This window comes from Euprymna scolopes, chromosome 2, assembly GCF_053919585.1.
Source record: "Euprymna scolopes isolate OS-2025 chromosome 2, ASM5391958v1, whole genome shotgun sequence".
NCBI lineage: Eukaryota > Metazoa > Mollusca > Cephalopoda > Sepiida > Sepiolidae > Euprymna > Euprymna scolopes.
The window spans coordinates 121729928-121742137 of NC_136483.1; the positions used below are offsets into that span (position 1 = coordinate 121729928).

Sequence of the window (12210 nt, forward strand, 5' to 3'; positions counted from 1 at the left end):
GTTAAGTAATCCATGAAGTTTAACGAGGATAATACAAGAGTTCTCAATACCAAAGTAGAGCAGGGTATATTCTTTATTTGTTTTAGCTTGAATTTAACTAATTGAAATCAATAATTTTTTCTACTATATTAAAGCACTCTCAGCCATAACTTTTACATCGCCAACTCTAAACTCTGACTAGTTTCAACCTCTCACAACCACTAAGTATTTATGAATTTAAACAGTAAAGAATATGCACCATTATGTAACATAAACTTAAACACTAACTCTGAAATATTTTTATTTAAATCTACTCCAAATGAATAAAAAGAATATATGTGTGCATGTATATATATATATATATATATATATATATATATGGATACCTTCAGATCAATTATCTAGATTTATTTTATATCTTGACTTATTTTATCTTTAGCCATTTACATCTTCTTCTATTTTTTGAAATCCATTATTCTTTACATTTTGATTTTGAAATTTTATTTTAAAGACTTTCTTCCCATTATTGTTACCATTATTAATCAATATAATTATTATTAAAAATTATCATTATCATTTATCATAAATATTACAGTTACCAACATGTTTATCCCCTATTATCTTCTATTTTTAATTATAATTATCACTATTAGAGATGATTATATCTAAGCATGGATGTAAATTAATTATACATTTTGAGATTTTATTATTATTATTATACAACTTTCAAAGTTTCACATATAAAATAAGTAAAAAAGCTATTATATGAGATGGGGTAAGGATGGGGAATGAATGGGAAGGAGAAATACATCCCTTAGAATCACCAGGAATAAATTATTTATGGTTTTTCCTTTTCATTCTACCTCTTTCCCTTCTTTCTTTCTTTTTTTCTTTTCTTCTTTTCTCCCTTCAGTGTTTTCCTTTCCTTCCTTATCTCTTAATCTCTTCACTAATGTATAGGGATAGTAGTGTTGAGGCTGGCACAAAAGGGCAATGTAAGTTGTACATTTTCTGACCACATAAAAATTAAAAGCAGTTTTATAACTGAATAACCCCTATTAAATCTGAAACCCCTTTTAGCATAGATATGTCAAATCTACATTCCCTTACTGTATGAACCTATACACACTAATATGTTTAAGATTTGGGGCAGGCCATCACACAAGCATACCAATACTATTCTTTCTAGTGTTCCATTACTTCTTTCTTTTATCCTTAACACCCCCATCCTTTCCCATTCATTCCTATATCTAAAGACAGACTCAAATCTGAACCCCTATTGTATTTTATTTACATACAACCAAATTTTATTTTTCAACTCCCTGTGAAGAAGAAGACCTGATATATTCATTGCAAACTTTGCTTTTGTATAAGCTGTATCGCCTGGAGAGATCTCTAGTTACTAGTGACTAGCTAATCGAAACATGTTCATGACTGTGTTTTATAACATATTACTACTTATGTAAAAACAAATATATATATATATATATATATATATATATATATATATATATATATATATATATATATATATATATATATATATATACAGGGTGTCCCAGAAGTCGCGCACCATGTAGATTTATATAAAAACAAATATGAATATCAATGAATATCAATTTTATTAATCAAAATCACAATAGATGCTCAAATTGTTCACCTTCAGCCTGAATACATGCATCACTCCTCTTTATTTCTTTATTTCTGTGTTTTAAGAATACGACTGATGATTTGCTAATCGTAAGCTCCTGGCTTATTCTCCTTACTGATTTCACAGGGCTTCTAGCAACATTCGCCAAAACCATAGTTGATGTTTCCTCATCAGTTACATTCTTTCGTCGACCACATCTCTCGCGGTCAGCAACTGAACCTGTTTTTTGGAAACGTTTGATCAAACGGCAGACAGTGGTATGGCTCAATGGGTTTTCTCGCTCGTTTTTTTAGCTACCGAGCGATATGTAACCCCATCTCTTCCAAACATAAAAATCAATTTAACTCTTTCTTGCATTGTTAATTTCTCGCCCATATCGAATAAAATCTGAAACAAAAAAATATAAATATAAATATATGGTGCGCGACTTCTGGGCAGAATAAAATCTGAAACAAAAAAAAAAAAATATAAATATAAATATATATGGTGCGCGACTTCTGGGACACCCTGTATATATATATATATATATATATATATATATATATATATATATATATATATATATATATATATATATATATATATATATACAAAATAATATATTAAGTCTACAAAAACAGAATATGAAATCATAATGTATAACTAAAATAATAACGGAATAATGAGGCTCCTTCTCTTTTTCTATAATTGCATCTTTCAGTACTTAAAGTTTTTTAATTATTAATATATAAAATAATGAAATCAAAAGGATGTAGTGTTTACCTGATATACGCAATGATAAACTTCAATCTAATATAAATGCCAGTATTTATATATAGATAATTGGGTTTGTATTACTGTACACATAGATTCGAAAAAGTTGTCAAAAAACAAATATATAACAAATAAATATTATCAAAGGCAAGATCAGTTACTTTTCTACCTAACTGGATATGTTTTCAGTGTTTTTATTTAATGCAACATGTTTATTCAGCTTGAAAAACATACTGTGTTTACCGATTTATTGGAAAATTCAAAATGGCGTCCGACTCTCTCTTAAACACGGTAAGTTTGGGAAAAGTTGCTATAAATATAAAACTATACAAAATACTGTTAGAAACTCGCTCAATATATGTTACCGTGACATAAGTTGACATATATTCGGTAGTTTTTTTAATAGTATTTTTTCTAGTTTATTATTTATAACACCTTTTCCCGAACTTACCGTGTTAAAGAGAGAATCGGGCGCCATTCTGAAATTTTCCAATACATCGATAAACACAGTATGCTTTTCGAGCTGAATAAACATGTTACATTGAATAAAAACACGAAAAATATATCCAATTTGGTAGAAAAGTAATTTATCTTACCTCTGATAACATTTATTTGTTATATATTTGTTTTTTGACAACTTTTTCGAATCTATGTGTACAGTAATACAAACCCAGATAATTTAATCCCGACCGAATAAAAAAGCTCAATACGCAATAGAGAGTAGAGCTTATTATAAGCAAGAGTAGTATTCTTTGAAACTACGTGGAATAAGAACTCTGTAAATTGTTTTTTGGAGTATTCAGTTGGACAATAATTTTTTATTGTAAAGTTTAACTTACAGTTTTAATTTTCTTATATATATATATCTTATTTCATGATAAATCTTTAATTATTTGTCTGTGTGTGTGTGTGTATATATATATATATATATATATATATATATATATATATATATATATATATACACAAATAATTAAAGATTTATCATGAAATAAGATATATATATATATATATATATATATATATATATATATATATATATATATATATATATATATATATATATACACACACAAATAATTAAAGATTTATCATGAAATAAGACTGAATGCAAAAATTATAAGTTTTTACATTTTTTTTTCTTTTGCAAAAGTGATAGATACTATGTACAATCAGAAAAATAATCACTGCTTATTGGCAGTGAATATTTTCGCATTGTACATTGTGTCCTTTCCGGTCTTCCATAGTTCGGCTCTCGCTCATTTAAGATACGAGTAACTCCCGAGCGCCGCGTCAGAATCCGCGCACTTGTGACGCTCGACTTGGCTGTTAGACGCCATAGTGTGGCACTGAGAAACGAAGCAGTGGCTATGTCTGGTGAATATTTTTACACATTTTTCCCGATTTCTCTGACCCTAAGTGGCACTCGGATTGCAATTAGGAATTTTTCTACTTTCCATTCCAGGGGTTCTGGAGCCATGCCCGCCGGAGGAACCCACCGATCTGTCGATGCGGCGGCCGTTCGATCCTGTGGCACACGACTTGGATCCGAAATTCCGACTCACCAAGTATGCTGACCTGAAGGGATGAGGGTGTAAAGTCTCTCAGGAGGTTTTGCTCAAACTTCTTGAGGGACTCCAACAGGACAGCGGTGCCCAGGATGCCGAACACTTCCAGTACATTGCCACCGTACCCAGAATCGGTAAGTTAAACGATTTTTTTCACCATTTTAAACAATGTTCGGAAACGAGATTCAAGGCACTAAGAAACTGTCTCGGAATCGGGACGATAGTTGGATTAAAACCTGCCGATCTGTGGAAAGTAACAGAATTAAATGCACAGTTTTCATATTTTAGTTCAATTAAAGTTGGTTTTATGCAAATGATGTCTTTTTTCGACTGTAGGTGATAGTTTTGTTAAATTTTTAAATGTTTTACTGTCTATCCCTTTCGATTCTCCGTTAGCCATCATGGCGGCCGGCATGTTGGTTCCACCTCCTTCCCCCTCTTTAGTTAATGTTTTATTTTAATGTTTCATTAAAAAAACATATCTATCTATCTATATATATATATATTATATGAATTTTATTTTATCAATTAAAAAGTGTATTTCTTTTATAAAAAAAAAAAAAAAAAAATTTTTTTACGCATATTTTATTTATTTTAAACAACTTGTTGCCCTTTTCTTTGCCGGGTGGAAATACTCGTTTAAAATCGACCACAACGTGTAGGGAAACCCGTAAAAATATATAAATTTTAATAAATATCTCCATAATAAACATAAATATTTAAAAAAAAAAAAATGAACATTTTTATTGTACAAAAATGTCGAAAAATAACTTAAAGGCTTTTGTTTATATTTACCAATTTTCATTTTTCTCTGTAAAAAGTTAATTACATTAATTCCAATATAAGACGAAGTAAAAAAAAAAAAAAAAAAAAAATACCAGTAAATACTTTTAGTGGAAAAAAGATGTCTAGGGTTTGAGGATCATTCGAAAACTAGAAATGTTTGGCCTTTGGAACAAGATCACAGCGTAGTATCTGTTCTGATGCTACACTTCACCGTTTCTGTCCTCGGTCAGTGAAAGAGAAATCCTTCATAACTGAAACAAATTTAATTTTTTGTCTCTATCCAGCGTGCCCATTTTGGGGAGCTGGATTTCTTCTACATTAAAAACCGACCTTGTGTTTAACTCTGCATTCGTGGGGAGGCAAGTAAATAGTCACAATTATGTGTGTGATATTTGTATATAATTTTATAACTTTTTAAAAAAATATTTATTTTAATTTACTTTTTCAAAAACTAAAACCAGTTCGCATTTGCGCACACTTCCAAAAAAAAAAAATTAAAAAAAAAAACAATCACAAAATTCTATCATTAACATTTATCAATTAATTTTTTTAATAACCTCAATAAATAATTACTTTTATCTTTTTTTTTCATTTAATTTTTATTACTGAAATTTGTAAAAAGGAGGAGGGTTCTGTCACTTTACCGTCATGAAAAAATAATTTAAGATAATTTTAGAATTTTATTTTTGAAGTTTTGTTTAAAGAAAGTATTATAATTTAGTGTTTGATGAAATAAAAATTAAACATTGCCGCCATAACACAGTGGGAAATTTCTAATTTAAAAAGTGGAAAGAAAAAAAAAATCCTTGTTTATTTAAATATAACTGACCCACTCGAAATCATAAAATAATCGAAATTATTCAGTCATATTCAAATAAACATTGCCTTTTCCACTTTTTAAACTTAGAAATTTCGGTAAAACTATACAAACACCGTGACAGCGAATTAACCCTAACCCCTAACCCTAATCCTAACCCTAACCCTAACCCTAATCCTAACCCTAACCCTAACCCTAACCCTAATCCTAACCCTAACCCTAACGCTGTCACGGTGTTTGTATAATAATACCGAAATTTCCCACTGATTTATGGCAGCAATAAACTTAATTTCATTAAATCAAGTTTTTTTTCTTCATTAGATAAATTTTATCCACTTTCTAATTTGATTCCATATATAAAAATAGTATTTTTAAAGAATTACTCCCGTCTCGACACCCGTTTAAAGCAAATATGTTTTAAATCCATCGCAAATTGTTAGTCTGCCAAATTTAATTAGGCTTTTTTCGTACTTTCAGTAAGACAAAATATCTTTCCCACATTTATTATTTTTTTCTGTAATTCCTTTCAGTTCTCTCTTTGGGATGGGGTTAGTTGGCTGCTTATGGCCTGAGGCACCCATGCCGGGGAATGCCGACAGGACTGCCCAGGCACTTTTTGCAGGTCAGTGTCCCTTAATCCCACTTTCCGACCGTAGTGTCATAGTTGCAGTGGGAGATAACTAAATAACTTCTTTCAGCATTAGTCTCCCCCCCCTCCCTCCCAAAATAAACAAACTTGTTTCTTTTAAAATAAAATAAAAATTAAAAAAAAACACTATTTTTCGTGGGAATAGTCGTCCAATTTGTAGTTTAGTAATTAAATTCAAAGACGTAAAAACGCCGCCAAAAGCGAAGAGACCAAAATTTTTTATTTTAACACCGGGCGAAATTTCCGATTTGGACGTCATGGAAATTTCTAACTATTATTATTAATTATATGTTTTAGACTTTGAAATATTTTATTAAATTGAACCCTCATGGCTATTTGAATATTGAACAAAGTGAAGTCCTTAGAAGAAATACTATCCCAATTCAGAGTGTTCCTTGTTTTGGGTGGGTGGATGGAGAAACTCCACTCTGCCCCGCATTAGAACCAGCACGTGGTCTGGTTCTAATGCGGGGGAGTCAAGAAAATAAGCTCTCTTATAAATATTAAAATTTAATTCCACAAATTTGACTGCATAATTGATTTTTTTTACAAATTTTTAAATTTACAACAAATTTAAAAATAGAGAATTTAACTTAATTTTTTGGTTTTCGTAATTAAGTTTAATTTTTGGAATATATAAAATGTTTTAAATGCCATCGATTTTAAAGTAAAAGTAGGATTAAAATAAATTTTGAAATATCCTTATTTGTAAATAAATAAAAGTAGCAATATTGAATTGTCTCGCTCGCATGCCCTTATTCCGAATTTGTGATCGTGGCGTGGGCTGCCATCAGTATTCTGTTTTTCTTTGACCAACCTACCATAAACAACATTTTTAGTCTTAATGTAGACGATTTCAAACAATTCAATTATTGAACACTAAAAAATAATTAAATAACGAGTCATTTTTTTTATTTTTTTTAATTCAAATTATTTGGTTCCCAGTAATCAAGACCATTTTTACTTGATATTTAATTTTCATTTTAAAAAATCAGTTTAGCAAATGTTAATATTTATATTGTAAAATTTTATTTGAAAAAGATTTATTATTTTAATTTTGGTGACCGTCTCATGTAGGAGATGGCGACTCACGGCCACTAATTCGGAATAGGATGTATGGAGCGAGAAAATTCAATATTAAATTGTATACTTTTTTTTTAATTTAAAAGTAAACTTTTTTTTTTTCTGTTTCAAAACTTATAGGGTTTTAATGCTTTAGACTTAAAAAATATTTTAAAAGTAGACTAACTTTTTAATATTTTTAGTGCCTCTAAAAAGACAAATACATAAAAGTTTGAATTTCAAATGTTGATAGTTTCGATATGCGCATTAGCTGAAAGAGTGAGAATCTTTTCTATGTATGTCCATAATAATGACGTCATCATATGAGGAAAAGTCGCATAAATTATAAGTTTAGCTCTTTATTGATTTTTAATTGTTTATTTTTAAATTATAATTTCGTATTTTTCATGCGTAATTAAATATTTGCTAGATTTTTACTATACTTAGATGCAATTATTTTATTTAGTTTTTTTAGAATGTATTTGTTTATTTGTATTGCATTTAAAAACATTATTTAAATACTGCTGTAACGAATAATAATAACAACAACAATATCTGTTAAGTTCATGCGTTGTTATTATGAAACGCAGAAAAAAGCCATTTTTTATTATAAACAATCGGAAACGATCCATTCAATTTTTACCGTTTCATGATCCTTATTTTTGGCCACGTGTTTTTATTTTTACTGGATAGATTGATACCGGGTTATTTTTTTTACTAGCAGTTCCGCCCGTCTTTGCTCAGGCCCTATGTACTGTTCATAACTTTATGTGCCTATGTGTATATTAAAAAATTTGAATATGTATGGTAGCAGTGTCAGAAATTTCGTGAAAACTATTGAATAATTCCACCCGCTATCTTTCGAAGCTTATAACTCCTCGAAAAATGTGATTCATGCATGCCCTATTTTTTTTTTTTTTTTTCAATTAAAGGAGCAAGGACCAAGGTTTCATTAAAACAAAAAAACAAACGTGTTTTTTTTTAAAAAAAAAAAGGTTTTAAACTTCGGACTTTACAGGTAAATTTCTAAAAAAAACACTACTTTTTTTTGTTTTAAATTTGAATATATTATTTATTGATCTTTTATCTTCAATTTGTGATATATAAAACTTTGGTGAGTAAATTAATTATTTACTTTTTAATAGACATTTGAAAATGGGGGGGGGTGAATTAAAAAAAAAAACCGTTTGTCTAAAATATTATATTCGATTTATTGGAAAGAGCATAAAATTTCACATTGACCCTGAAAATATCGTAAAAATAGAATCAATAGAAAAATTTTGATAGACTTTTAAAGTTTAAAAATTGAAAAATACTGAACTCGTAACATTTAATTAATTTCATTACTATTTTTTAAAAAATATTTCTATTACTTTAAAAAGTAACTTTAATAGTTTATTTTGGAAGTATAATCCATAAAGAAAATAAACAACCCACCTTTAAAAGAGAAATTACGAGTTTTTTTATATTTTATTTGCAGTTTCGTGATAGGGGTGTCAAAAATTCCTACAAAAATTCTGATACACCTATATGTACTGTAATGCCTTTCTATATAATAGACTTCCTTAACTACCATAGAGAAAAGTTGGTTACAATAATGAATCGATTTAAATCTTCCGACATGCGTTTAAGGGTTACGAATTATCAATAAATCGTTAAGTTACTAAGCCAATGTCAGTAAATAAAAAATGTTACATACGCATGTGTTAGCCTTGACTAAGGGGTGGGGGACTAAGGGAGCAACCATTAAATAATTCTGCTGGTTGCCATGGAACTCAACGCCCGAGGAGTATCAAAAGTTTGAATATGTACGATAATGCCTTTCTATATAATAGGCTTCCTTAACTACCATAGAGAAAAGTTGGTAGAAACCGCAGACGGCAATTTTTTTTTTTTTTTTTTTTTTTAATTTGACTCCAATTTGGAGCCCTTACATTTATTGTTTTGAGTTCAAATTGAATAAAAATGTTTGATCTATGTTCAAGTAACCCACATCTAAAATTTCAAGTGTTTAGACCCAAAATTGGCAGAGGAGTTTGGTAAAGTCTACAAAGATCAATCCTATAAACTTTGACCTCTTGCTAGCCAAATTTTCACCCAAAAACTGATAAAAAAAAATTGCTGCATGTCTGAATACCCTTTATGTAAAATTTAAAATGTTTAGACCCAAAATTGGCTTAATAGTTTACTAGAGACCGCAAAGGTAAAATCTTTTGACTTTAACCATTTGGAAGCCAAATTTTCAGCAAAAAAAAAAAAAAAAAAAAAAAAATGATTAAAAAGCTAGCCCTATGTCTGAATACACTTTATGTAAAATTTAAAATGTTTAGACCAAAAATTGGCTGAGTAATTTGCTAGAGACCACTGAGGTAATTTTTTTTAAAACTTTGACCCCAATTATGACACTTTAACATTTATTGTTTTGGGCTCAAATTAAATTATAAAGTTAGATCCATGTCCAAGTCACCTGTACCTAAAATTTCAAGTGTTAGGACTTAAGATTGGTGGAGGATTTTGGTAAAGTTCTCAAAGGTCAAATCGTTGAACTTTGACATTCTGAAAACCAAATTTTTTGCCAAAAACCGATTAAAAAGATTTTTCCAAATCTCAATACCCTTTATCTCGAATCAGTAGACCGAAAATTGAAAGAGTTATTTTGTAGGGAAGTGTACACACACACAAACAGACATTTTCACTTTTATAGATATATAGATTGTTTAAAAAAAGGCTTTTGGTATTGTTTGGTCATTAAATTGAATCAAATTGTCATAAATATTTAGTTTAATTGGTATTTGTTGCCTGTAGACCAAATGAAATCTTGCAATTAAAAAATTGATTTTTAGATATATTCAGGTCTGTATTGAACGAATATTGTCATTTTGAATATTGTTGTTTACAAGTCAATCCGACCTCGTTTTCGAAAACAAGTAAATCCAGTTTCGTTTTTGATTTTCCCAAATTTTATTTTTTTGGGGTCGCCATAAGAGAATACTGTTCATTTTTTGCTCCCATTTAAAATTTAATTTTGAGGGGCATGGGGAAGGGAATGGCAACCAGCTAATATATAGAGTGAAACATTGAAAAATGAAGGTCTTAATGTCATAAGAACTAGTGTTGGGACGATTCCTAATTTTTATACGATTCCGATTCCAGGAAAATATTGATTAACGATTCCGATACCAAGTACGATTCCGATTCCTAGGGAATTATTGTTTTGAAATATACCAGGTAGTTTTATACTTATGGTCGGTAGTTCCCAAATATGTTCCCTAACTTTGGAAGAGATATTTTATGTCTACACCGTCGTGTTTTGGGTTTAAATAAAATTATTATATAGTAAACTAAACGGAAAAATTAGCAAAATTTATTTTAGAGAAAATTTATTTTACTTAATTGGAATACAGAAAAAAAAACAAAAAAATAGAATTTATCCTTCAAAGCAAAAACAAATAAAATAGAATTTATATAACAACAAAAACAAGAAAATTAGAGAATAAATTAACATGATTCATTATTTTGGTCCTCATAATTTACAGATTTAATGAATTAAATAAAAAAAATATAGCGGAAGAGAAAGAAAATATATACTAATTAAATATAAAAAAAGATAAATATTTAATTTAATAATTTATAAATGAACGTGCGTAATGAAAAAAACAATATACCACGTGACATGGCGCTGTAGATACAAAATAACCCTTCCAAAGTTAACGACCATATTTGAGAAATACCATTAATCGAAAGTTTTGTGTTTTATACCAAAAGGTAGGTATAGCGAAAAGTTACAAGTAAAGGAATTTCAAAAACGATTTTTTGTTTGGCTATTGATAGTTGTATTTGTGACGGCAGTTCTTCAGACCTCCATAATTCACAAAGAGTAGTTAACACCTATTGTTTTTTCTTACTTTTTCATTACTTTTACACATTGTTTCTAACGTGAAGAATAAGTTTAGCCAAACTAATTTTGAAATAGGGTATATCAAAGGGACACAAATAAAAATGATACCACTATAAAAAACAAATGAAATACTAGATAAAATTGAGCAAAAATAGTTACCAAAATTACAGAAAAAGATAAAACAAAACAAAAAATGGTGAAGTTTGTTGAGTGAAATGAATTATTGAAAGAAAATTAATTGAACTAATAGAAATGTTAAATAAAAAAAAATGTCACATTTCAATATTTTTTTAATAATTAAATTCTCAGGGTTGTCGAAATTAAAAATTAAGTGATTTTTTTTAATTAGACTTATTTCGAAGCTTGTTACCTTGAAAAATACATTTTAAACCCTGTTTTTTTTTTTTATAAATAAATTGAAAAATAAACGCAATTAAAAAAATTTAATTGATAATTGAAACTTTAAAAACATTAAACATTACTTATCTCACAAATTAACGTCCAATAAAGTAGATCCAGTCTTCATACAGGAATTCGGTTATAATAAATATATCTTTCCCAAACTTAAAAATTAAATCTTTTTTTTTTTTTTTGGAGAGAGTGCTTTAAAATCGCCGGGGAATGCTGCCTAAAATTTTAAAGAAGTAAATTTTAGGAGTTTAGTGCCTTTCAAAGACGGTTATCATAATTTATTATCATCCTTTAATTTCCTTTTTTCCTCCCCCACACCTTTCCATGTGGTTCAGTAGTTAGCCAGTGCTCCTGTTGCTGTCAGTCAGATATCTTTACCTAAGTTTTAATTTCTAGTTAAAAGAATTTTTCATGAATAGAATCAGCATTTTTAAAAATTATTTTTTTAGTTGTATATATTGTATTTACTCTTTGAAGTTAAGGAAGGTTAAAAAAATTGGTGACTTGGGCAAAAAAAAAAAAGACACTGCGATTTCGACCCTCACTAATAAAACTGCTCTGAGTGACTAGTTGGTAATTTTTTGTTCCTTTTCTTTTTTATTTTGCTCCTCCAATTCATTTGGATGCTTCATTTTA

General features: G+C 28.8%; 1 protein-coding gene across 1 annotated transcript in view; it reads left to right on the forward strand.

Annotated features, from left to right (window-relative positions):
• The first annotated feature begins 3569 nt into the window (after positions 1-3569).
• LOC145295832 (inactive selenide, water dikinase-like protein) overlaps positions 3570-12210 on the forward strand; it is a 129308-nt gene continuing 120667 nt past the window's right edge. The window contains exons 1-2 of the mRNA XM_080141540.1: positions 3570-3760; positions 3849-4085. The gene's annotated coding sequence lies outside the window, so the exon portion shown is untranslated. The remainder of the gene's footprint in view (positions 3761-3848; positions 4086-12210) is intronic.